Source organism: Lepus europaeus, chromosome 14 (genome assembly GCF_033115175.1).
Source record: "Lepus europaeus isolate LE1 chromosome 14, mLepTim1.pri, whole genome shotgun sequence".
Lineage (NCBI taxonomy): Eukaryota > Metazoa > Chordata > Mammalia > Lagomorpha > Leporidae > Lepus > Lepus europaeus.
In genome coordinates this window covers 57,264,082-57,291,107 of record NC_084840.1, presented here as the reverse complement: position 1 = coordinate 57,291,107, position 27,026 = coordinate 57,264,082, and the positions used below count along the sequence as shown (strand labels likewise).

The window sequence follows — 27,026 nt, the reverse complement described above, 5'->3', positions numbered from 1 at the left end:
TAAATTCTCATTTTATTTGAAAAGCACAGACAGATGAGGAGAGAGAGAGAGAGAGAGAGGGAAAGAACATGAAATCATGGAGAACCCTGAGAAAACTCCTAGACTTGGCAGCCCGCCAGGTAGTCTAATACCAGTCCTGACTACATTCTAGGTGACCTGACTCATTAGGTGAAACAACCAGAAATCTCCGAGTGGTGACAGCCTTTAACATGGGATGTGTTGCAGTCATGGTTTGATTCAGAACAGAACCCACCCAAAGCAAGGGAACACAACCGGAGTGTTGAATACATAGATTATCAAAGCACCAGCCAAGTAATCTGCAGCACACTGTCCAAGGCACTAGCCACTAGTACAGGAAGCTGTTTAAATTTAAATGTTTTAAGAATAAATAAAATTAAAGATTTAGATCCTCAGTTCTCATTTAGGCGCCCAGAGACTGACATACTGAACAGCACAGGCTTAGATCATTTCAGTCATCCAGGCAGTCTTGCTCTTAAAGAGTGCTCCAGAAGCAAGAAGCATGAGCATCACCTGGATTTTTTCAGAAACTTAGACCCCAGCGCATCTTACAGTGGCTTGCATTCATAGTAAAGTGTAAGGAGTACTGCTCTAAAACTCATTCCAGGACTCCAGTGATTGAAAGCAAGTGAGAATAGAATGACTCAAAAGACTGTAGAAGAATCATCTATGAGCCCAGTTTACCCAAAGTCCACCCAAATACCTATGGATGCCGGTATACAGTTGTGCAACGACTTTCAAATCCTTCTTATGGAGTTAAAATAGTCATGTTCTGTCTATTTTAATCTCACATAACTTGGAAACAAATACACAAATAAGCAAATAACATTTGCTAAGTAATTACTATTTGTCTGACATTATGCTGGGAAGTTAACAGATATTTTTCAAATAATAATAATTTGTAAATAAGTTCCTTTCAAATCAGAGGATCACTGATTATTTATTTGTGCTTGAACAAAGATAAAAATTAGGACCAGGATGATACAGATAATGAATAGGACAGCCAAATTTTAACAAATGAAATTTCTTCAGTTTTTGTTTGCTTTTTCGCTTTTTAACCAACAGGAGACATGTGCTCTTATTTTTGCTTTGAGGCCTAGAATTTCTAGCCATAATTATTACTTTAGCACAGATTAAATAAAGCTTATTTGAGATTTATTACTAAAATAATGTAAGAATGATTTTGTGCATGGTTTCAGCAGTGCTGAAAGGAAATATTAATAACTTCCTAAAAACATTTCGGTCTTCTGAAGAGAGTCTCAGTGGCATGAACAGAGAATCTGCCCTTGAAGTGACATTCAAGTTTCTTCTCTGCACACTGAGAAAGCTTATTCTCAGTGGTTCTCCCGCTTCTTAGAGAACCACCTTTCTCCATGAAATAATAACTTTATCTCATCCTGTCACTTCCCCAGAATCAGACACTGCTAGGATCTCTTACTTGCTGACAGATCAAACTGCAAAATTCTTAATGCAGGCCAAATTGAAAGCTCTATTGATGAGCACAGGATTTGGCAAAGTCATCAAGCAATTCTGTCAAGATAGCGATAAAGAAAATGTGACCACTGTGGATAGATTCATTTGGTTTATTCCCTAAGGTTATCCTTACACAAAGTATATGATTCTTCAAATCAAAGCCAAATCTGTAAAAGGAACAACTAAAGCTAATCTTTTGCAAGTTACTTTTTTTTTTTTTACTTTTAAGCAAGCACGTGCAACTATTCTTAGCAGAAAATTTAAAGAAAGCAGAATCCTATACAAAAATGCATATGGGTCTGGTGCTTTTGTGCAGCAAAGTGAGCTGCTGCCTGCTACAAAGTCATCCCATGTAGGAGCCCCAGTTCCTGGCTGTTCTGCTTCCAATACAGTTCCCTGCTAATGTGCTTGGGAGTTCAAGTACTTGGGCCACCTACTAGTCATGTGGGAGTCTGAGATGCAGTCTTGGAAGCCTGGCTCAGCCTGGCCCAGTCCTAGCCATTGTGGCCATTTGGGGAGTGAACTGGAGGATGGAAGATGTCTCTCTCTCTCTCTCTCTCTCTTTCTCTCTCTTTGAACCAGCAGATGGACTATCTCTTTCTGTCTCTTCCTTTCTGTCACTCTTCCTTTCAAATAAATTAAATCTATCTTAAAAAATAAAGAAAAGGTAATGATAAGCTGTGAAATTCTCATTAAGTATAGAATAATTCCAATGTACAGTTCTTTGTCCTTAACTGTTAATTTAGTTTTCAAGTTAACCAACCTTTCACTTTTTGGAACTTACTTTATATATTCTCAGTTGGTTTATATTCTTACAATGTACAAATATCTACTTAATGTTTTAGAGGGAAATGCATGGTTTTTATACCACTGCACATTATTTTGACATTGTGTAGTAAAAAACTAATCTCAGAAGCCACTATTTGTGTAAGCTTGGTGATACAAATGGGAAAGTGGGGGAAACAAGTATCTGTAGTCTTAAAAAACGTTTTAAATATTTAATGATTTTCATGTGTAGAAATTTTCTGTAACCTCAGGGTTCAGATCTAGGGTAAGTGAATGATAAAGCAGTTATAGACATAAATTGTAAAGTCCTTGTCCTAATAATATGATCTCTTTAAAAATTAACCTCAAAATTATAAACTAAAAACGAATGAGAAATATAGCTATTGAATTGCAGGTCATCAGCTCACCCCTTGGGGGAGCTCATTTCATGCTGTCTTCAGGAAGAAATGCTATAGGCTGATGCAGGGGAAACTGCAGTTCTGAGAGACACACGCTGTGCCAGTGGCTGGGGTTCTAAGTGCAGATCAAAGGAGGCCTGAGTGTTCTTCCTTTTGAGGTGTTTCTTCTTTTCCTCCCCTGCTGCAGTTACGATAAGGGAGCCTAAACATTGCTTCTGCCTGTAGGTCTTTTTAAACTTGAAAGGTGAACCAATAGAAACGACACAAAGGCCAGTGAATGTAGCTAACTGTAAGATAAAGGTTCAAAATAGCAAAATCTATTTCCTTTGTATAAATTAGCAACACAAAATCAGAAATTAAAATTCTTTAAAAGTACCATTAAAGATAATTAGGACTGAACCTGCAAAAGGTGACTACAGTCTCTACAGGAGAAGCTAAACAACATTGCTGAGATGAATTAAAGGGGCAAAAGTAAAAGGAGATGTGTTTTTGGTCAAAAGTTTCAATAATTTTAATATGTTAATTCTCCCTCAAATAATTCAATATTTAATCAAAATTCCAGGTGGTCATTTTGAGGAAAATGGTAAAATCATTTAAAACATCCATGTGAGTTATATATAAATCTATACTAAGACAATAAGGCATGTGTTTCAAAATGGAAAAAATAATAGGATAAAATAATAGAGTCTAAAGATGAACCACCAAATACATATGAAATTATTTTTTGGACAATTTTTACAATGTTCAAAGGTAATTTAGTGGAGAAAGGATAATCATTTTAGAAAAGGTTAAAGGAAAATTTGGACCCATGTACAAACCAAAAACACTTTTTTTAAAGAACTTCAATACATATCGTAACCATATATTAAAAATAACACAAAGTTGATCACAGAAATTTAAAGGCTAAAACTATAACACTCCTGTAAGAAAACATAGGTAAAGATCTATAAGATCTTGATTTAAAGAATGATTTCTTAGATATGACAATCAAAATTGCAACACATGAAAGTATACATTGATACACTGGACTAAATAAAAATCCAGCACATTCAGGAGAGGGCATTTAGCTTAGCAGAATGTCTACATGTCTGGGTTCGATTTCTGCTCTGGTTCCTGACTCCATGTTCCAGCTAATGGAGGCCCTGAAAGACAGTGAAGTTGCCTCAAGTTGTTAGGTTCCTGTCACCTACTTAGACCAGGATTGAGTTCCCAATTCCCACCTTCAGCAGACTGTAGCTCCAGCCATCATTGGCATTTTGCTGGTAAACCAGTAGAGGGGAGCTCTACGTCTGTCTGTCTGACTGTCTGTCTCTGTCACTATCTGTGTCTCTCTGTATTTCTGTCTCTCAAATGAATAAGCACAAAAATAAATAAATGGATAAGTTTTAGATATTAAAAACACTTGTTCTTTCAATGACACTGTTAAGTAAATGAGGACCAAAGTCATATATTGTGAAAAAATATTGATAAGTCATCTTCCTAATAACAAGTATGTCCAGAATATACAAAGTATCAAAAGTCACAAATGAGAAAGCATTTGGTTTTTAAAATGCACAATATACTTGAGCAAATGCTTTACCCAAGAGATACAATAATGTCAAACAACATAAGAATATATGCATACTGTTCGTCATCAGAAAAATTCAAATTAATGCCACTATAACACATTATTTGAATGACTAAAATTAGAAGGACTTGCTAGTGGAACTAGCAATGAAACTAAATATTTTGATGCAAAGAATTTTAAAAATTGAAATTAATGCTCAAGTCTTAAAAATGTACCTTGTCCGTCAAAATCTTGAACACTCTCAACGCTTAATGGTTACTAACATGCTCACTAGTTCCAACAATGTGAAGAGCTGGAAGTCTCATACATTGCTTATGAGACTACAAAATTTTGCAACCATTTTGGAAAATGGTTTGGAGTTGTTTTTAAAAGTTAATTATTCAGCTGTCATCTAACATAATCATTCCTAGGCATTTAGCCAAGAACAGTGAAATTATATGTCCATTTAAAGGTAAGAACATGAATATTTGAGCAACTATTTTTCTTTAATAGCCCCAAACTAGAAACAATGCAAATATCTGTCAATAAGTGAATAGATAAGGAATCATGGTATAGACATTAAATAAAATGCCACTAAGAAGAAAATGAATTTGCATATTGCATGAAATTGATCCATGAAAAAATGTATGTATTTCAAAATAACATATTGAAATATAATTACATGAAAGACAGAATAATGTATGACTCTATGTGTATAACAATCTAGAAAATGTAAATTAATAATATATATAATATATTATTATAATAATATATAGCAGAATAATATTATATAGCAGAAATACTGCTATATATAATATATAGCAGAAAGCACATCAGTGATTGACACTGGGGTAGTGAGGACGTTGGGATAGAAGGATTACCAAGGAGTAAAAGGAAACTTTCAAGGCTAATGATTATGCCAATTATGTTGATTCTTATAATGTTATTACTGTTACATTTATATGTCAAGATTTATCACATTTTAAAGTTTAAATATGTGCCCTCTATTGCATATCAACTAGCTTCAATATAGTTATTTAAACAAAGAATACTTTGGATGATTGGGCAGGTAAATAGAATAGGTTACCTAGAATCATGCCATTTGAAAATAAGCATCTATATAGCCCAATTATTCCAAATTTTATGTGATACTTAAAGTTTATCTACAACATCGAGATCACAGTGTTGAATACATCTGGCTTGGAGGACTTCCCAACTTCCAAAGCAACTCCTAATAGCTTTGAGAGTTGGAAGATTTTAAAATAATTATAAAAAGCCAAAATTATTATCTTTAACTCTGCAGCAGGAGAGGAAAATCCTCTCAGATGTCATTTTAAACTGAAAGCTGAAAGATAAGAAAAACTTATTCTTACAGGGATATGATTTAAGTGTATTCCAATCAGATTGGATAGTGCAACATTGTTACATTAGTGAGCCAAAGATGGCTCTATATTGTTATTTCTCTGCATGCTGGGACTCATTAGTTCAAGACTTAAGTTTTACAAACCCACTGTTCAAAACATAGTCCAAATAAACATATTTCTATCTATCTATAGTGAGCATCTTCTAGTTATAAATAAGATAAACCCTATGCTAAAAAGATCCCGCTGCCTTTCTGGGCTCTCTGACCCACAGGTTGCTCCTGCTAAGCGACATCACCTAGACACCTAAACCCCCACACCATTTCCCCTCCTCCCCAGCTCTCAGGAGCTCTCTGACTAATTGGTCGTCTGAGTGGTAACCTCCCCTACTCCAACTATATCCTTTAGATGCCTCAGGCTGTGAGTATGTCCCCAGCATACAAACCTGTCAAAGCATCACCCAAATAAAGCTCATTGTGAGTTACTGCCACCTCATGGTCATATCATTTTTCATGATCAGTCCCAAAATCCGTTGAACTCACCACACACTAAAAGTGCAAAGGTAAGAGAAAAGTAAAGAAATTATAAAGAGCTGGAATTGATTTTCTTTAACCATATTTTTATATAAAACAGCTTTTAGTGCCTAAAAGATCCTTCAGGGATCTAAGCCTAACCGTGAAGACACCAGGTAAGACATTGCATCCTACATGTCTCATATCAGGTTTTCTGGGTTCAATTCTTGGCTCAGGTTCCTAACTCCATCTTCCTGTTCAAACAATCTTGGGTGGTATCAAGTGATAGTTCTAGAAACTGGGTTCTTGACTATGAGATTCTAGCCTCCAACTTCAGCCCCTGAATTCAGCCTCACATGTTGCAGGCATTTGGGGGGTGAACCAGAAGATGAATATTCTCTTTCTCTGTTTCTCCCTGTTTCTGTCTGTCAAATAAGTGCTATGATAGATAGGTATCTGAAATCCTCATGTTAGCATGCACCACTATTTTCCAGATTGAAAGAGACAGTCCCTTGACTTTAAAGAGTTTATACTTCCAGTTAAACAGAATTAACACTCCCCATCTTTAGATACCGTTATTCATCACTGAAAAATGAATGCAAATTGATTGCCAATGTTTAATTATAATATCCCATTCTAGACAGCCAATAGATTATGTGAAACCCATGTCGCTTTTAACATATATTCCTATTAAGTCACATTTTTGCTATTCTATACTTGTGTGCTTTTTGTAAAACATAAGTAGGAAAACTTACATTCTCTGTCTTTATTACACACATAAATATTACACATATTTATAGGCATTTATCTTTAATTATACATTTAAATAATTTATATGTTACTTGTGTTATCCACTTACCATATTATTCTGTATTCACCAGCTCATTTCCAACTTTAATATTTTATGAGTTAATAATAGGAATGTATTATGTTATACATGTCAAAAATTTAATATTTAGTTAATACTAGCATTATATATATATATAACAACATTACTCAAAATAAGAGAGAATTAAAAAGTTATATTATTTCTCTATAAAGACAAAGTTAATTTATCAGCATACACCATAAGAATTCAACTAATATAAATAGAATACTTTAAGGTACACATAATGCTATGAATTTTACTTGTTATTATGTTGTGTCATAATGTATGTTAGTTACAAATCTACTTATTGTAATAGTACTTGTCCTTGTCATTCATAAATATATGCTATTGTACATCAATGAGTTTGCACTAGTGAAATACAAAAGTTCAAAGGCATTTATTTTTCAAATAATCACTGTAAATGATTAATCATTGATTATGTCTCCAAAGACTTAATTAATTCATTTATTATATCAGCAAAAAGCATCTGATTCATTAAACTGGAATTGTGACAGAGAATTAAATAAGGTGTCTGAGTAAAGAACTTTAAACATTGCAACCATTTTTTCAGTTGCCTTTCGTCAGGTTCATCTGTCAAATTTAGAAATCATTGAATTGGTGTCATTTTGAAATTCAAAGAAGTCCTGTGTTTTAACATCAGATAATCCATCTTTTAGAACACATCTAAATTCTCACTAGATAACTTGAGATTAATTTTTTTGAAAAGAGGAGCAATAGAGTAACAGATGTGAGAAAATAAGACATTTATAATAATGCAGAATAATAACAGGGTCTATTATTAAGTGTTTGCTATGTACCAGGCACATACATTTTACAAGCTAATTTTCATAACAACTAAAGGAAGAAACTAATGTTAATATTTTCAGATAAAAACAACATTATATCACAAACATAAAATAATACTATACTCTAATCCAAGTTTCTCAACACCAGAGTCCACACTCTGAAAAAGCATCTCACATTACTCTGAAGTATGAGTAAAGTGCTTAATGACATAATTAAATGATGAGCAAATAAATGGAACAACATCTATATGAATGCAGTCTTAAATATTACACAAAACATTCTAATGTACATAATGAAGGTGTCAATAAAAGCTAGTACTTATGCTTTTAGAAAAGGTTAACTGGTATCCACTTCCTCTTAGGATGCAGGAGTACGTGAGAGAACTTTCCTTCCATAACAGTAAGACAAAAACAGATATGTTAAATTTGATATTTTTGTAAAGCTATCAATTAGCAGTAAAAAAAAGGTGTTTTATGAGGACAATTCCAGAGAGGGATGATCCCTTCTTGGGTGACAAATGTGCCACCACTGATTCTGAGCAGCCAGGGACCCTTATGTGGTGGCCCTTTCCCTCGCCTCATGGGCTCAGGAGGGTCCTTGCCTTCAGTGAAAGAGAGAAATCAATTGCAAAGCTGGCAGAGTGAAAGAAACAATTCTATTAAAAAGCGTGTCAAAGAGCAAGATACTCCTCAGTCCAGGCGGCCCATGTGTTGTTTCAGTTCCTTCTCCGTGGAGTTTGTCATAGGTAGGTTAATATCTGGGCAGAATCCTCATCTTATTTCTGGGAAAGAAGGAGCAACTTCCAGGAATTAGAGTGCACTTCTTTTCTTCCCTTCTATGGTCACTTAATAAGTTGTTGTGGTAATTGTAAACTGTCATGGTGTGAGGGGCAGTGATTTTTCCTATGCTAATGAATCATAATAAGGCAATAATAAGTGTTTGGATCTCCTTGAGGTTAGGTTAGGTATCACTTTGCATCCAGCTGACTTGAACTAGTTCCTTACTCAGAATTCTGTTTGTTTGTCTTGGCTGACTTCCTCTTCCTGGTGCATGTAACTGATGCTTGCCACATACAATTTATCCCCACACTGGGGTCAGAGACCTGGTATGGGGTTTCTAACTTTAGCTGTTGTGGCCATCTGGGGAGTAAACCAGAGGATGGTAGATTCTCTCTCAGTCATTCACTCTGCATCACTCTGCCTTTAAAATAAATAAACAAGCATTCTTCACAAAGGCAATGTTCCTAATAAAGAGAAAATTACAAAATCAAACATTTATTTTAAAAACTATAGAATGAAATACATAAAGTTGTCAACTTAGTATTCCCCAAAACTGAATTATGTTTGTCAGGATTTGGTAGTCTGCATTTTTATATCATGAAAATTCTTAGAATATGCTAATTACAGAGTATATGATCGATTATATTAATTATATCATCAATTATATTATTATATCAATTATATATTAAGCATACTCTTTTAGTCATTCTTTTAAAATGTGATAGAAACTAGTCTAATATATAATCCAGTTATCTTTTCAGTAGATATGGTGTATTTGATGTATGATGTATTTGTTTGGGCTGACTAGACTGAACCAAAAATAGACCCAAAAATAGGAGTCAGCAAAATAGAAATGTGGGATTTTCACACCTTTTACAGCCTCTAGTAGCTCCAGATGGGTGCAGGAGTGGGCACAGTGTAAGTTATTCTCTCTTTTGTGGAATAAAGCAAGAAAAATGATAGAAGCCATGCTCTCGGATATTCTTTATGGTGCAAGGCACTTTGGTCCACCTTCCTTTGTGTCACTTGTATGGCCTCACACATGTTGGGACATGGAGACCTGCAGGAAGAAAGGAAAGGAGAGCCTAGTGAACAGCTTTTGAGCCTCTTGGTCTGGGAATACCCTAGAAAAATGAAGGTTGTAAAATTTCCCTGCAGCTTATTATCACTGCTGTTTTTAAAAGTTTGTTTATTTTAAGAGGCAGAGGGGCAGAGAGAGACAGAGAGAGACGGAGAGAACACATGTGCATGCTGCAGAGTGTTCCCATTGCTGATTCACTCTCTAAATTCCCACAACAATAAGGGATGGGGGGCAGGCGAAGTCAGAAGTCAGGACTCAATCCGGATCTCTCACATGCGTGTCAGGAACCCAGTTACCTGAGCCATCCCAGGTCTGTCTCAGCAGAAAGCTGGAGACAGGATCTGGAGACAAGAATCCAAGCCTGACATTCTCATGTGCGACACGGGAATCTTAACTGCTAGGACTAGCACTCACCCTACCACTACTTCATAAACCATACACTTACTCAATGCCCATTTCCTGAGACAATATTTCACAAACCTGTCAGAATTGGTTCCTAGATAATTTTACATTTACTGAATGACTACAATATATACTTTAGCAGCACAGATTTTTTTTCCAATTTTTTTTTTTGATAGGCAGAGTGGGCAGTGAGAGAGAGACAGAGAGAAACATCTTCCTTTACCGTTGGTTCACCCTCCAATGGCTGCTGCAGCTGGCGCACCGCGCTGATCCGAAGCCAAGAGCCAGGTGCTTCTCCTGGTCTCCCATGGGGTTCAGGGCCCAAGCACTTGGGCCATCCTCCACTGCACTCCCGGGCCACAGCAGAGAGCTGGCCTGGAAGAGGGGCAACCGGGACAGAATCCGGTGCCCCACTGGAACTAGAACCCGGTGTGCTGGCGCCGCAGGTGGAGGATTAGCCTATTGAGCCACGGTGCCAGCCTCCAATCATTTTTAATAAGGAAAATATCTGGCTGTTTTCTTTTTCTTATTGAAAAGTACCAGAAAAGCAAATTTATTCTACACAGCTTTATCCCTAAGTGCAATAATTTAAATATTCTCACACCACCTTAACAATGAACCACATAAATCAATTCAAACTCACAAATGAACTAAAAATACTATTGCCTTCTATTCCTTTGTTCCCCTTATACTCTAGCACAAGACCCTTTGTTTCTATTCCTAGTGCCTTATTCGTAAGGGTTTATTGAACAGGTTGAAAATATCTTTTTTTAGATGCTTGATTTTAAGAATGGTAATATGCTGTTTTCATTCATAGCTTTAAAAGTTATTCACCCAAATCTTCTCTTAGTTGCAGTATTATAATCATTATAGTTTTAAGTCTATTCACGTCAATTAACCCTTTAACTTTAAGCATAGTAGGGCAAGTATATCTATCTAATAATGCTATCACAAGACATTCAAGGAATTCACAGGAATTCATTTTAAATTATTTCATATTTCCCAAAAATGCTGATTGACACATAAAAGTGTTCACAACAGTGACACTTATGATCCATAGTGAAATTCCAGTAAAAATAAGCCCTATGATTGTGTATGTGTTTGTAATTTCTCAATAACTTAAGTCACTTTATGAATCCTCTCAAATCCTACCTTCTGTTTGTTGACACAAATAAGATCCAAATACCTCTAGTCTCTAAGAACTCATAGTATATTTTAGATTACAGATGGCTGCAAATTTGTAATCACCTGATCAAGAAATAGAGATTAGTTCCTTTACCCTTGAATTTGTACTAACATAATGTAACCTATGACTCACTTGAATATTATGAAGCATAACTAAGTAAATTGTGTCATTTCCACAACTGTGTCATGTGCAGCATTACACCTCTTGCCTGAGTCTTTTAAGTATCTCTGTAGAAGCTCTCCTCCTAAGAACCTAGCTGCCACTGTGAGAATCTCAATCCATAGGGAGGGCCCATGTCTAGCCACTCTAAACAATAGCACCTGAGCTCTCAACCTACAGTCAGCATGAGTGAACCAGCCATGCTTCCCAGCCACGGCAGCTTTATGTACCACATGACAACCCAAGTGCAAACGCCCAGCTGGGTTCACTAGTCCAGAAAACGTGAGAGATAATTATTGAAGCCATTAAGTTCTGTGGTGTTTTATTACACAATAGATAAGTGTAAGTCAGTGAGCTCAGAAGCTAATCTTCAGCCTAGATTTGTTCTCTTTTCTTTTTTTTTTTTTACGATTTATTTATTTATTTAAAGAGTTACACAGAGACAGAAGGAGAGACAGAGAGAGAAAGAGAAAGGTTGGCCCCAATGGCCAGAGCTGAACTGATCTGAAGCCAGAAACCTGGAGCTTCTTCCAGGTCTCCCGTGTGGGTGCAGAGGCCCAAGGACCTGGACCATCTTTTGTTGCTTTCCCAGGCCAGAGCAGAGAGCTGGATTGGAAGTGGAGCAACCATGACTCAAACTGGCGCCCATATGGGATGCCGGCACTGCAGGCAGCGACTTTACTTGCTACGCCACAGAGCAGGCCCCTTTTCTCTTTTCAACCTCAACAAAATCACAAATACCTCATAGAGGTTTCCTTCTACAGAACACTCATCTTGGTCTAATTCTATGCAACTGAAGATAGAGTTCAAATGATGTTTAATTTACTTTTAATTTTTTAGTTCAGGTAAATAAAGTAGGCTTACATGCAGATAGTTACAAATTTAGAGCCTCCTTTCATATTTAAAATCGAAAAACTCAGGGTGATTTTTAGGCCTCATGATTAAGACACCTGCTAGAGCACCCACCTCCAAATCAGAGTGCATGGGTTTGAGTCCCAGCTCCACTTCCAATTCTAGCTTCCTGCTCTGATAGGCAGCCAATGATGGCTCAAGCTAACTGGGTTCTGGGCACCTGGCAGACCGTGTGGGAGACCTACATTGAGTTTTCAAAGCTCATGGCTGAGCTTTGATTTGGCTCAGCCATGGCCATTGCAGGCATTTAGGGAGTGAAGAAGCAGTGAAACAGCAGATGTAAGTTCTCTCTCTCTCTGTGCATATGTGTGTGTGTATCTGTCTGTCCACCTCTTGCTTTTCAAGTAACAATAAAAAAGAAAAACACTGAAAAAAAATTTACTAGTGGACACTTTATATTTAACTGGTAAAATCCAGAATTTATTATAACTTTTTTAAAATGTAGCACCAGTTTAAACAGGTTCACCCCTTTCCCCAAGATAGATAAAATTGATTCAAGCTCACATTTATGATTAATGAAAAGTCCAATTCCTTTCTCAAAACTTCTGTGAAATGACTGTGCTAGCAGGGTAACTCCTTTTATTCTTGTACTACTTCTAGTTTTAAATTCCCACCTCTGCTGAATTTAACCAATTACAGAAACATATTGACTTTCAATTCATATAATCTTTATCCCAAGTTACATAGATATAGATAAGTGCAGTTCAATAATTTAATTTCCTCAAATAAATTATAAGTAGATTTCATGAAGCCTCAGAGAATATTTAGACACCTATCAAAGTAAACTCAAACACAGATAATGCAAGTTCCATAAAAGCAATCAAAGAACAATTTGGAGGGGCCAGCGCCGTGGCTCACTGGATTGATCTTCCACCTGCGGCGCCAGCATCCCATATGGGCACCGGGCTCTAGTCCTGGTTGCTCCTCTTCCAGTCCAGCTCTCTGCTGTGGCCCAGGAAGGCAGTGGAGAATGGCTCAAGTGCTTGGGTCCCTGTGCCCGCATGGGAGACCGGGAGGAAGCACCAGGCTCCTGGCTTTGGATCAGCACCGGTCATAGCAGCCATTTGGGGACTGAACCAACAGAAGGAAGACCTTTCTCTCTCTGTCTCTCTCTCACTGTCTATAACTCTACCTGTCAAATAAATAAATAGAAAAGAAAGAACAATTTGGAGTCTGCCCATCATCCCAGAAGTAGCATTTGTCATTCTCATCCTACTATCCAAGCTAAATCCCGTGTCAGTCCTGGTGTTAGTGGAGGCAGAAATTGATTCTCCTTCAGAGATGCATGGCAGATCATACACGGTGGAAGAAGATGACAATCCTCCTATAGTTAGTCATGTGACCATGGGGAAAGGCATTCTAAAAGAGGGAATAATAAGTGAAATGTATTTGAGGCAACAGTATGTTTGAAACAGAGGTTATTCCAAAATGTTGTGGAATAATGGAATTAAAAGATAGGCTTATTTTGGTGCAAAAAAGTTTTGAAATCTATGCATAGTTTATTTTTCATAAAACGCATTTTCATGAACTTTTTGAAAACCGTCTGTGGAGTTCTACAGGATGTTGCACCACAGTAAATTTATATTTTAATTCTATTTTACCTTTAAGAGACATCATCAGTATAGGTGTGTCTGTAAAAACTGAACAAAAAGAATAATGAAAGGAAATGAGATCAGAGAAGTAGTAAGGATTGTATAGGTTGCGGTGAGGAGTAAAAACTGTGTTCTAAATAGGAGTGAAAGCTAGGGGGGATTGTAAACAACAATGTGGCTTGATTTATATTTTAAAAGAATCATGCTACTTTCTACACAGTGAATTAATTCTGGTGTGCTATAGTGATAACAGGTGAAGCAATCAAGAGGATTTTGTAGTAGTCAAACTGAGAAATGAGAACAATGGTGGTCACTGGGATGGTGATGTGGTAGTGACATGATTGCATTATGGACTTATTTGAGTGGAGTATCTGAATTTGGTCATCTGCATGTCATATGGAAGAGAAAATAAAGTGTAACTTACTGGAAAATTCTCTTGGAATAGCAAATCTGGTTGCAAGCACAGTTCAAATTTGTTAAATGTGAAAAGCTTCTTTGTCAACAATGGGAGATACCCACTAGGTAACAGACTGTGAGTTCTTGCTTAAAAGAGATCTGAGAAGTACAAATTTGGGACCTGTTAGCAACAGAGTGTAAGGAAAGGCATGGGACTAGAGACAGTCAGTACAGATATAAAGAGAAGTTTGCCTACTGCTCACTTCTACATACTAGAACATAGGGAGTCAGGAAAGTGAGGAAGAATCAACAAAGGGGAATGAAAAGAAACAGGCAGTTTAAGAGAAACTGAGGGTCATAGGGTTTTTTGTTTGGTTGGTTTTTGTTTGTTTGTTTGGTTTTTTTTGTTGTTGTTGTTGTTTTTTTGTGTTTTTTTTTTTTTTTTTGACAAGCAGAGTTAGACAGTGAGAGAGAGAGAGACAGAGAGAAAGGTCTTCTTTCCGTTGGTTCACCCACCAAATGGCTGCTGCGGCCGGCACACTGCGCCGATCTGAAGCCAAGAGCCAGGTGCTTCCTCCTGGTTTCCCACACAGGTGCAGGGCCCAAGCACTTGAGCCATCCTCCACTGCACTCCCAGGCCATAGCAGAGAGCTGGACTGGAAGAGGAGCAACCAGGACAGAATCCGACGCCCCAACCAGGACTAGAACCCAGGGTGCTGGTGCCGCAGGCGGAGGATTAGCCTAGTGAGCCACGGCGCCAGTGCGGGTCATAGTTTTTCTGTAATAAAATGATTTAAGAACAATGATATTTTTTGTATGTTTCACTAAAAGATCAAATAAGACAGAAGCTCGGCGTAGCCTGATGCCATCTTGAAGACAGAGGTCCTTACTCTCCATTTCTGGGCAGTGGTCTGTGCATCTGCATCCGTGGAGGAACTGAACGTTCTCTTAGAGTGGTGGAGATTTGAACCAGTTATGTGGTTACAATAGTTAATGAAATTCGCTTTTTACTTCACTTTCAGATTAACACTGATATATCAAAATGCAATTCATATTTTTATAGCATCTCTCTTGCATCCTACAAGCTTGATGAATTCGTTCATTACTTCTAAATACCATTTAGTGGTTTTGAAGGATTATCTATAGAACATCTTGGCATCTGCATAGAGAAGTGCGCTTCTTCCTTTCCAACCCAGACACCTTTTCCTTCATTCTCTTGTCTAACTGCTATAGCTAGAACTTCCAGTATAATGGTGAATAGATGTGGTAAGGGAACACATCCTTGCCTTGCTTCCAATCTTCGGAGGACAGAACTCAGTCTCTCATCATTATGTACCACACCACATTTTGATTTTGTGTACCATCTATTGGATTGATGAAGTTAATTTGTATTCCTAGTTCCCGGAGGATTTTACATTATCATCTGAAAATGTGTTGGATTTTGTCAAGTACAGCTTTTAAGCTTCAGATGTGGCCTATAGGGCGCCAGTAAGAGGAATCTTTAAGAGGTGGTTAGGTCAAAAGGGCTGTGTCCCCAGGAATCAGATTCAGGCCTTCATGAAACCAGTTTCACAGACATTAAGCTGTCTTGCTTTTCTGTCTTTCCCCATCTGAGACACGGCATTTGTACTGTCTGCAGACTGCAGCCCACACCACACCACAAAACTGGTGCTGCCTTGATCCTGGACTTTCAGCATCTAGGATTGTGAAAAATAAATTTCTGTTTAAGATGAAAATGTTTGTTGTACATATTTTGATATGATCATTTTTTACATTGATGTATTTCATTTATTATTTTTCCAATATTAAACAATTCTGCATTTCTGGACTAAATCCCTTTTAATTATAGTGTATAATCCTTTGAATGTTCCAGTGGATTTGGTTGGTTAGTACTTTGTTGAAGATTTTTGTCTATACATATTTTCATGAGAAATATTGGTCTGTGGTTCTCTGTTCTTACAATGTCTGATTTTTATAACAAGATGAATACTGGCTTCATAGAATGAAGGTGGGTTTATTCTTTGAAAGCAGTTGTAAAGGATTGGTATTCCTTTTTAAGGACATAGTAAAATTTACCAATAAAACCATATAATTTTGAATGTTTCTGTGTGGGAAAGTTGTAATTAGCATTCTGATCTTTTTATTGTTCTGAGTTTGATATGAACTTCAATTCATTCTGCATTCAGTGCTATAACTAACCTGTACACTTTTCCATCTACTTGGATAATTTATGCTTTTAAGCTACTAACTCCCACAATATATATTTGTAGAGGGTTTTTTGTTGTTGTTGTTAATTTATTTGAAAAGCAGAATGACAGAGAGAGAGGAGAGACAGAAAGATAGGTTTTCCATCCACTGTTTCACTCCCCAGATGGCCTCATCAGTTGGAGTGGGGCCAGGCTTAAGCTAGGAGCTAAGAACACTAGCCAAGTTTCCCTTGTTGGGGGCAAAAGTCCAATGCTTCGCACATCTTCTGCTGCCTTCCTAGGCACATTAATAAGGAGCTGGTCTTGAAGCAGAGGCACTGGACTCAAACTGGCCCTCATTTATGGGATGCCTGTGCCACAGGTGGTGGCTTAACTCACTGCACAACAATGCTGAACCCTACCACATTATATTTTTATTTACTCTTCTTTTTATTTTATTATTTCTTTTGTCAATGGCTATTTAATTTTTATGTTTAATTGCTAATGATTTCACTCACAACTTTTTTTATATTGCTCCACATTTATGGACTTAATTTTCTTCCTGCTTTCTCAAGTACAAAACATTTTAGTACATTCTTTGATGAGTACCTGCGATTGGAAAGATCTTTAATTCTAATGTGTACTGTTTTTATTTCTATGCACACACAAGGATCACTGAATTATAGTGAAGTTACAAATATTTCATTGACAATTATTTTCCCTTCAGCACTTCAGGGTCATTTTTTTTGCTAATTGCTACCTCATATTGTTGTACTGGGAAATCATTGTCAATCTAATCACTGCCCTTTTTATAGATAATCTGTCTCCTCTCCAGTTACCTTCTCTTTTTAAGGTTTGTAACACTATGTTTAAAGGTAGACTTGTCTTTATTCCCCCCAATATTTAAGCTCAGTTGCTAAGTATAAAAATCAGTTATTTTTATTTTTTGAAGGTTGGTTTATTACCCACCATCATTATTTACTTTTTCTCAAACTATTTAACATATATTGAGCATTCTTATTCCATTCTTTGTATTTTTTATCTCTATGTAGTATTTATTATTTATCTCTTTTTACTTAACTTTGGGTAGTTCCTATAATCTACCTTAGAGTTAAAGAATTCTTCCTTCATTTATGTTTATCTGTCTTTAACATACTTGCTAATATTTTAATATCAGTCATTTTATTGACTTTTGATTGAAGAATTTCTAATTCTGTCTCAAACCATGGTGTTTTTTTACAAATAATGATTTTCTTATTAAAATTTTCATTCTATTTTATTAGCTTCAGTAGTTTTAAATATTGTTATTGTATAATTTTTTGTTTTTGTGTTTTTACTTTTCATCCATGCTAAAGTTTTTGGGATCAAACCCCCTTTTATGTTGGGTCTACTTGTTCACATTAAGAAATACTATTATTACTCACACTTTGCCTGAAGAAGGATTTGTTTTTCATCTGTGGAAATATCCTAAGGACTAGTTTCAGTAGAACCCTTGTACTGGCTTAGTGTTGTGCTTCTACCATGTACACCAAATTCTCATAACCCTGGAGACGATTTTATGCCTAATTTTGTTTTTAGAGACTGTAGATATTTAGTTAACATAAAATTAATATAAATTCTATAAAGCACAGTCTATGATTCTATCACAGTGAATGATTCTATCATTCACAGGATTTTTTTTTTTTTTTCACAAACCCAGGTAGCTTGTTAACTTTCTGAATTGATAGATGACTTTGTTCACAGAGAGTGCAGCACTCAAAGTATCACTTAAATACAAGGGGTCACAGGTAAATGACTCTTGCCTTACAAGTAATCAAGGCCTTGTAGTCTGCCCTGGTTACCGGTCAGATGGATGAGTTTCACCTCTTCCTTTGGCTTTTTGCTATGACATCAAGTCACCTTTGATTATCCTGGTTTTCTACTTTTGACCGTGTCACCTGGAAATTTCCCATTTTTACCTTTCATATCTGTGGTTATAATTCACCCAGAAATTTAGATGCTTTAGAGTGGGAATTTTAGCTAAACCCACCAGTTTGCGTCCACCATGAGTCTCCTTAACATAATTTTATGTTAATTATTCTGCTGTGTGAGGAATACATTAGGTCAGGGTAAAAATAAAGTTTTGAGGAATAAATATTATTCTTCAATATGACGAATGGTTAAATAATATCTCAAAGTTCCATCTTTTCACACAGTTTATATTCAAAGCAAAGAGTTCATTGTTTCCAAGTCCTCTTCTACTTAATATAAAAGTAAAGGCATATGTTCTCAGGGTTTAGCCAAATTTCCTAATGGCCAATTTAATCATATTTTATCTGTCCTTTTTATTTCCTGAACTTGAAATAATGCACTGTGTTACTGGCAACATGACAGATGACCAGACTGACTACTGGAATGGTGTATCCATTATTAAATTAACTCCCCTCAGCAATCACTATCTTCAGTCTCAAGAGAATAAATGTTATAAAAGTTAACATTCCAATTGAAAAATACAAACATAAAAGACACTTGTTTCATTTTAATTGCTGCTTTGGCCAAAAGTAATTTAATAGGATTGTTAGAGAGGGTGTTGTCCTCTAGTTTCTGGGCAGCTGTTCTACTTCAAAGGTATCATTTTTTTGGAAGTCTTTTCATCTCTCCACGCCTGCTATTTCAAAGAGCTGCATGGTCAATCCTCACGTTCCTTTGCTACCTTTTCCTAGCACAGAATATCCTTCAGAGATAGTACCAGCTCCACCCATCCGAGATGGAATTATAGGGTATATATTCTGGCTTTTTTTTTCAGCATAGGGAACAGTTTAGATGAATTAAAATATATTGGTGTAAAACTCTTGACATATTGGCTAGAACACGGAATTATAAATACATAATAGAGGGACAGTGGGAGCCTATAAAGTATTTTGCATAACAATCTGAAGTTGAAGGAATATAATTACTAAAGGAGTTCAACAATAACACTGGGGTTTTAGAGATTTCATTTTTTTAAATCACCTCTTCTACTATTAAGAATAGCCATGTACTCACATAGCTTTAAGGTGATAGTATGTCTACCACTCATAACAGAAAACGCACCAAGTGAAATGGAAAGCAGTCCTTGGCTCCCTCCTGTTAGGTATGTGTTCATATTAACATTTATTCAAAACCACTCTAATTACACAGGAATTATTGCTATTTCCTCAATGATGAAAGTTAGAATAATTCCTTGTAGTTACAGAGTTTTAATAGTATGGCAGTAGTAAAAAAAATACGTTAATAATAATAATAATAATAATAATAATAATAAATTCCATGATAAATTCACCATAGTAACACCAATTGGTTGTGGATTAACACAGCGTCTGGTCAACAGTAGTTAATTAATAATTATGAGTTGCCTTAACAAATTGGTAAATTAAAAGTGAATAAAAAAACCTGAAATTGCAGGTCCTAGAGGGTAAAATATAAGCTTTTATTGTAGGAAATAAGTCTTCAACAAATGTATGTTGATTTATTTGAATTTCAAGCTCTTTATGCAGTGAATTACCAGGCTAGGTTATACAGTATTCTGTGTTTCTGTGTTCACACCTACTGGCAAAATGCTCCACCTACAGGCAAAATCCTGCCCAAATTGATGGAGCCAGTACTGTTTGAGGATAGGAAAAAGAAGTCTTTCCTTAATTTATTACTTAAGCAACCAAACCTCAAGGTTTCGTTATAAGTCACATTCTAATGCTGTAGCCCAGTACAGTCTGAGTTAACCCAGTTGTCATAATCTGCTTTTAGCCAATGTCCTTCCTTTATTCTGTGGTTCCTTCAAGCTTGTAAATCATCAGAAAAAGTAGCCGCCAGCATTATTATTTTTTTCTGGCTTTAAGATCAAAATATGTAATCAACAATTAGTTACTACGTGATTTTCACTCCCCTGTCAGTTAAGCATTTAACAGGACTTAGCACCTACCACCATGTGACAAATCTTTAAAGCTACACTTTTTCAAGACAACAAGAATATTAAGAAATATGACTAATTTTTCTGTGGTTGATGGAATAGATGATTCTGGTTACCAATGATTCACCACCAGTCTTACACAAAGAAAGCTGTGTGTTTCTAGAAATGCTTCTAAGTGCTAAAAGGGAGAGAAATTGGCATCAATAATATCCATCGCTAATTTTACTGAGTCAACAGTAATCGTCACTCCTAACCCATAATCCCACCTAGCCCAGGCAATCTAGGAAAAATAGCAGAATGGTGACATGATATCTGAAACTTCTAGAACATGAATTTTTCATGGAGAGATTATCAATAGATAAGAGAGGGAAATTCCAACTGAATTTCCAAGGCTTAAAGATTGAGTATGCATCCAAAGAGAAGAAAATGAAATTTATCAAGCTAAGTTTCTGATGCACCTCTTTGCTGCCTGGGTAAAAGAAATAATAAGTCATAAGAGATTCTGGATTCTGTGGATGGGGCTTGCCAAGGGGAGACCAAGGCTGACATTTCTATTCCCTCACTATTTCACAAAGCTTCGAATTCTCAGCAGTATGGGTATTGCGCTAGCTGACCATCAAGGAATATGTGTGTATGTGTGTGTGTGTGTGTGTGTTTTGGAGTGAGGAGGTAACAATAGTTTATACATATCAAAGAGTATTCCAGTCTTGGGGAAATCCTGCTAGGATGCATAGTTGGTGGGTCAGATGCAAGAAATCCTGATGTATTTCTGACAACTGAATAGAGGGGGTCTTAAATACCTTACGAAAAGTGTCCAAATAACTAAGAGTGAAGGAAGAGTTCTGAAATTTAGCCAATATGTTGTTGAGAAAACTGATAATAATCAAAAGTGTTCAATTTAGGGTAGATGAAGAGCAATGTTTACAACAAATAAAGTCTTTTCTTATTATACTTCATCATATTGAAACTCTTCAGTAAATTGAGACTTTTCTCATGCTAAAAGAGGATAGCAATAGAATTTAGCTGTTTTCAAGAAAACAAGGGTTCCAGCATAATTTTATTTCTTTAGCTAGTTAATATTACAAACAAATAAGCTTCAGTCTGCTGAAATCATGTCATCTGATTTACCTGAGACTCTCCCCTACTTCATCAATTAAAGATAAACTTCATAATTCTTTTTCCATTTCCTTTCCAAAATAATTGATATGCCTATGACCCAGTAACACACACACAAAAATCTCAGGTGATTTATGGCAATTAAGTTCAGTACTTTATTTTCATTTTGTATTGTTTTTCCACCTTGCATTTAGTGATGATATAAATGATTTTTTAGGTGTATGAATCATAGGAAAGACTTAGCAAGAAGGACCATATTTTGTTATAAAATATCCAAAGTCAATTACAAAGTCAGAGACAGACATTCATCTACTTATTCACGGAACAAAGATTCACAAACCTAAGTACAGTGTACTAGGCTCTGAGACTTTCAAAAATAAGATATCATGTATCTTATGCTGCATAACAAATGTTCACAAATTTAGCAGCTTAGAACAACACAGATGCATATTAACATTCTCCTGAGTTAGGAGTGCAGACATGAGTTAACTGGTTCTTCTCTTTATGGTGTCATCTGGCTGAACTTGAACTGGGGCTTGGCTGTCTTCTCATCAGGCCCAGTGATCTCTCCCAGATGCCTGTTGACAGAATTCAGTTCCTTATCTTTAGAGGACTGTTTTCTGTTTTCTTGCTGGCTCTCTTCTAACAACATAGTAGCTTACCTTTTCAAGGGCACTAGGAGATTTCTTTTCATTTGGAGTATCTCCCTGCAGTGGTCTAAGACAGGCTTACTAATCCACCCCAAGGAGGACTGTATTCAAATGTCCCACTCGCAAGGAGGAAGGGAATTAGACAGAGTGTATGCACCAGAGGGCCGGGAATCTCAGAAGTCATTTTAGAATTCCACCTACTACATCTGTTCCCAAAATCTTTTCTAGCAAGAAGAGAAGAGGTTTTCCCAAATAGGTGACACAAAATCCAACCCATCAATTGCTATATCTTTCCTACATTTTCAAATAAAAGATGAATATTAGGATTGCATTTTTATTTTTCTTTTTTTTTCTTTTTTTTAAACTTTTATTTAATGAATATAAATTTCCAGTATACAGCTTATGGATTACAATGGCTTCCCCTTCCCATAATTTCCCTCCCACCCGCAACCCTCCCCTCTCCCGCTCCCTCTCCCTTTCCATTTGCATCAAGATTCATTTTCAATTCTATTTATATACAGAAGATCAATTTAGTATAAATACTTCAACAGTTTGCACCCACATAGAAACACAAAGTGAAACATACTGTTTGAGTAGTAGTTATAGCATTAAATCAAAATGTACAGTACATTAAGGACAGAGATCCCACATCAGGAGCAAGCGCACAGTGGCTCCTGTTGTTGACCCAACAAATTGACACTCTAGTTTATGGCGCCAGTAACCACCCTAGGCTGTCGTCATGAGTTGCCAAGGCTATGGAAGCCTTCCAAGTTCCCCGACTCTGATCATATTTAGACAAGGTCATAAAAGACAGGGTGAGGATAGTAACCAATGATCCTAAGAGTGGCCTTAACCAGGTCTGAACAATTATACAGCATTAAGTGGGGAAGAGGACCATCAGTACACACAGGTTGGGAGTAGAGCCATTGGTGGTAGAGTAGAGGTTATGATTACAAAGGAATGAGGCCCAAGTGCACTAGACAGGGTCTAGAACAAAGGACAGAGTCATTATTAGAGGAGCTAAGGAAGGTGCTGTCTAAGCTACAAGTAATTTTCTGATTGAGAGGCAAATAGAACCTGATAGAAGGGGCTTGATAATAATCTGTTGGGCTTTAGGCCTTGTAAGTTAAGAGGCCCAGACCTATCTATCTCTTCACATGGGGTATATCCTAAGGGAGGTGTGAACCTCCTAGGGGAAGGCACTCTGTTGACTTTCATTACTTGGTTGGCCTGGGAGGAGAGCTGGCCAGGTCAAGGCAGGGGGGCATCTCTAACAAGAAATTTACAGTTCTGCCTGCAATGTTGCTGACCCTACTTGGCTGTCCCCTCAACTGCAGTGGTCACTTTGGAAGTTGGGCTGAGTGAAGGGCTTTTCAGCTTGGAGCCAATAAGATCTGTGGCTCTGACCTGGGCATCCTTCGATTCCAGGGCAGGTCCATTTCCAGTGATCCAACTCTTGGCAGAGCTGCCAGGGCTCTTCACAAGCTGACTTCTGCTGAAGCCCAGGCTTACCACATTGAAAGCCACTGCAGTGGACTGGCCTGTTGGGTCTCCTTGAGGGCAGATCACTGTACAGATCAGCCATTAATAGGCCTGCCACCCATTGCTTCTGATGCCTAGCTTTCTTTTCCTCCTGGTTTGTGTTAAAGCAGACCAGACGATGCAAGTCAAGGGAGTGCCCGTGTCCCATCTCTAATCTTTGGTGGCCTGAACTACAAGTCTATAGTCACAGGCATGTTCTGTAGTAGTTTTTCTAAGGTAGACAATGCCCATGAGGAAAATTATATTCTCACTTTAAAACTTTCTTTCCCTTTGGTCTGAAAGGGAGGGTTTTTTTTCTACTTACTGTATACTTCGCTGATGGCGATGTGAATCTAGCTATGAGATTATTAGTTAAGTTCTTATTTTGGCTATGCTATTACAGAAAAATGTTAGCCATCTCTTATAAGGTCTAAAGATTAAATTGTGCATCCTACAGATTCCTTCATAATAGAATTAGTTCCCTACCTTGAAGAGAATAGAGAAGTGAAAGAACAAGTTGGGCTTAGAATAGAGAAATGAGGGAGCAAGTCCTAGATCACTTGCTGACAATAGCAATATTACATGAATACTTAGCAAACCGTTTCAACACTTAGATAAGAACTTAATAAAAAAAAATATGGAACGCTTCACGAATTTGCGTGTCATCCTTGCGCAGGGGCCATGCTAATCTTCTCTGTATCGTTCCAATTTCAGTATATGTGCTGCCAAAGCGAGCACAGGATTGCATTTTTAAATACATTACTATATAGTAAATGTGAGATATAATCAAGTAGCTTTGTCTAAACTTAAAGATAAGTTCTTCAACTAAATATAGTAAAAAATTCCCCTGCACATTTTGATGTATTGTTTTTCTCATTTGAAATATTATGAGCATTTTCTGTAGACTTTTTCTACATTCATCACTGTATTTAAAATGTTGCACTGGGTTATTTGTTTTTATATTTGTGAAATGTTTAACAAAAAACTTCTATAAAATTTTACCACTATAAATAATATAATGAATAATTTTGTGTATGTATATATCTCATGCATATATCACATATAAGCAAAAATCAACATGTTCATGAACAAAGTGGAATTAAATGATAAATATAAAAATATAATTTTATTATTTAATATAAATTCTATCAACTTCAAGAAACTTTTTCAAATAACAGAACAAGTTGTTTTTGTTTTTTTTAAAGGCTTATTTATTTGAAAGATAAGAGTTACAGAGAGGTAGAGACAGAGAGAAAGGTCTTTCATCCACTGGTTCACTCCCTCAATGGCTGCAACGGCCGGAGCTGCACTAATCTGAAGCCAGGAGTCAGGAGCTTCTTCTGGGTCTCCCAAGCAGGTTCAGGAGCACAAGGCCATCTTCCACCGCTTTCCCAGGCCATAGCAGATAGCTGGATTGGAAGAGGAGCAGCCAGGACTAGAGCCAGTGCCCATATGGGATGCCGGTGCTTCAGGCCAGGGCTTTAACCCACTGCGCCACAGCGCTGGCCCCAGTAGAACAAGTTTTAGTCCAGTGCTGAAGATCTGAGAAATTTAACCATGTTTAACCTGGGAAATTAACCATGTCAATGCAATGTGTATTACATTATTAACTGAAGGAAAAAGGGTGCCCTTTAAAGACTTTTTAAGATTTGAAAACAGAAGGGTGTCAGAAAGATGCAAATAAAGATTGAAAGGTGGATGCCTAATGGTTTCCCATTGAAACTCCCACAAAATTGTGAAAATTGTTCTCATTTGAAAAGAGGAATGAGCAGCAGCATTCCTCTGATGGATAGACTCTCTGGTGAAGGTTTCTTGGGTGTATTTTTCTGCTAAAACTTTGGCTATCTTTCTCAAAATCACTCTCATAATAAACAAATGTTACAGTTATTCAGTGTGCATCCCAAAAAACTATTATCATGACCTTTGCTCTTAACTGGTCCACCTTTGCTTTAACTAGACACTTTCCCCTTTTGGTAGCGATTGCTTTGACAGCGTCTTAGGAATTGCACTGGCAAAGCCATGTTTCATCTCCTGTTATAATTCTTCTGGGAAGTGGTACAAGATCCTGATCACACTTATAGAAAATTTAGACAGACATCTATGCTCTTTTCTGCAGCTAATCTGGTTACAACAGTTTTAGTACCCATCAAGCAGAAAATTTGTTTCACTTTAATTTTTCAGTCAAAATTGGGTAAGGTGAATCAGTTGAGATGCCTACAATGTTGGCTGTTGCGTCTGCTGTTAGTTATCTACAATTAGGGCATAAACAGATTAATTTTATCTTACAACATGATATGTATGTTCTGGCTCTGTGGGCTTCATCTTCAATTTTGTCTCATCATTTGGATGTAGGTAAGGAGGAAACTAGCTAGGTGGGACTGATGTCACCAACCCTTCCATGCAGCAAACACTTGCATGGCCAAACTCCCTCTTTCCCTGCAGCCAAAACCTGCAGCTCCTATGAAACCACTGCTTGGAACTGTAACTGGCCCAAAACAACAAGACACATGACCACGGGCTATATCCCTACCATGACTTCTAGCTAATTATATATGATAATCATAATAAAATTGCCACATTCACCATAATAAAATTACCACTTCTACTCTCATCATGTACCTAAGATCACTTCTGAGATTTCCAAAAATAGTTCCTGCTTTGTGCTCCTAAAACATTTGTTATCACGTTGATACATTGATATCATATTAGTTCCTAGCCCCAGCCCTTGCAGCCATTTGGGGAGTGAACTAGCAAGTGGAAAATCTCTCTCTCTCTCTCTCTTTGCCTTTGAAATACATAAAATAAAAAAAAGGGTAAGTGAAATCTGCACTCTTTGTGTGTGATTGGCTTAAGAGTCCTTGCTTTTAAAAATAGCACTATTTTAATTTGACTTTTTTAAATTTTAGAATATTATTTAATGTTTTATAAAAAGTCAACAAGTATGAATTCATTCATCAATTCTGAATTTCTTTGAAATTCCTATTTATACCCTTGGTCAGTGTTCTATTGTTATTTGTATCTAAGGAAAATAGAATATGTGTTCTTTCCGTGTTGTATTTCTTTCTGCTTTATTTAATTTAATTTTCTTCAATACAATCCTTTTAATATTATCTATTAGTCTTTTTCTCCAGGCATCTAGGAATGTTTTCTTGTTATAAATATATTCATTTATATTTTAGGTTAATATTTTAAAATAATTTCTAATTTGGATATAAACTATACCTTAAAACAGAGTCAAAGATTAATTTCTATTAAAATATTTAATATAAATGCTTTGTTGCAACTACGTAATAAAAATTTATTATGGCCAAGTGTTGGTGGGATTATGTAAGATATATAACTGAGAAAAAAA

The 27,026-nt window shown here is 36.5% G+C and overlaps 1 non-coding gene across 1 annotated transcript; it reads right to left on the bottom strand.

Moving 5' to 3' along the window:
- Positions 1 to 24,305: 24,305 nt before the first annotated feature.
- Positions 24,306 to 24,412, bottom strand: LOC133774018 (U6 spliceosomal RNA). Its single transcript, XR_009867999.1, has one exon. It is a non-coding gene; the product is annotated as a U6 spliceosomal RNA (small nuclear RNA).
- Between the last annotated feature and the right edge of the window lie 2,614 nt (positions 24,413 to 27,026).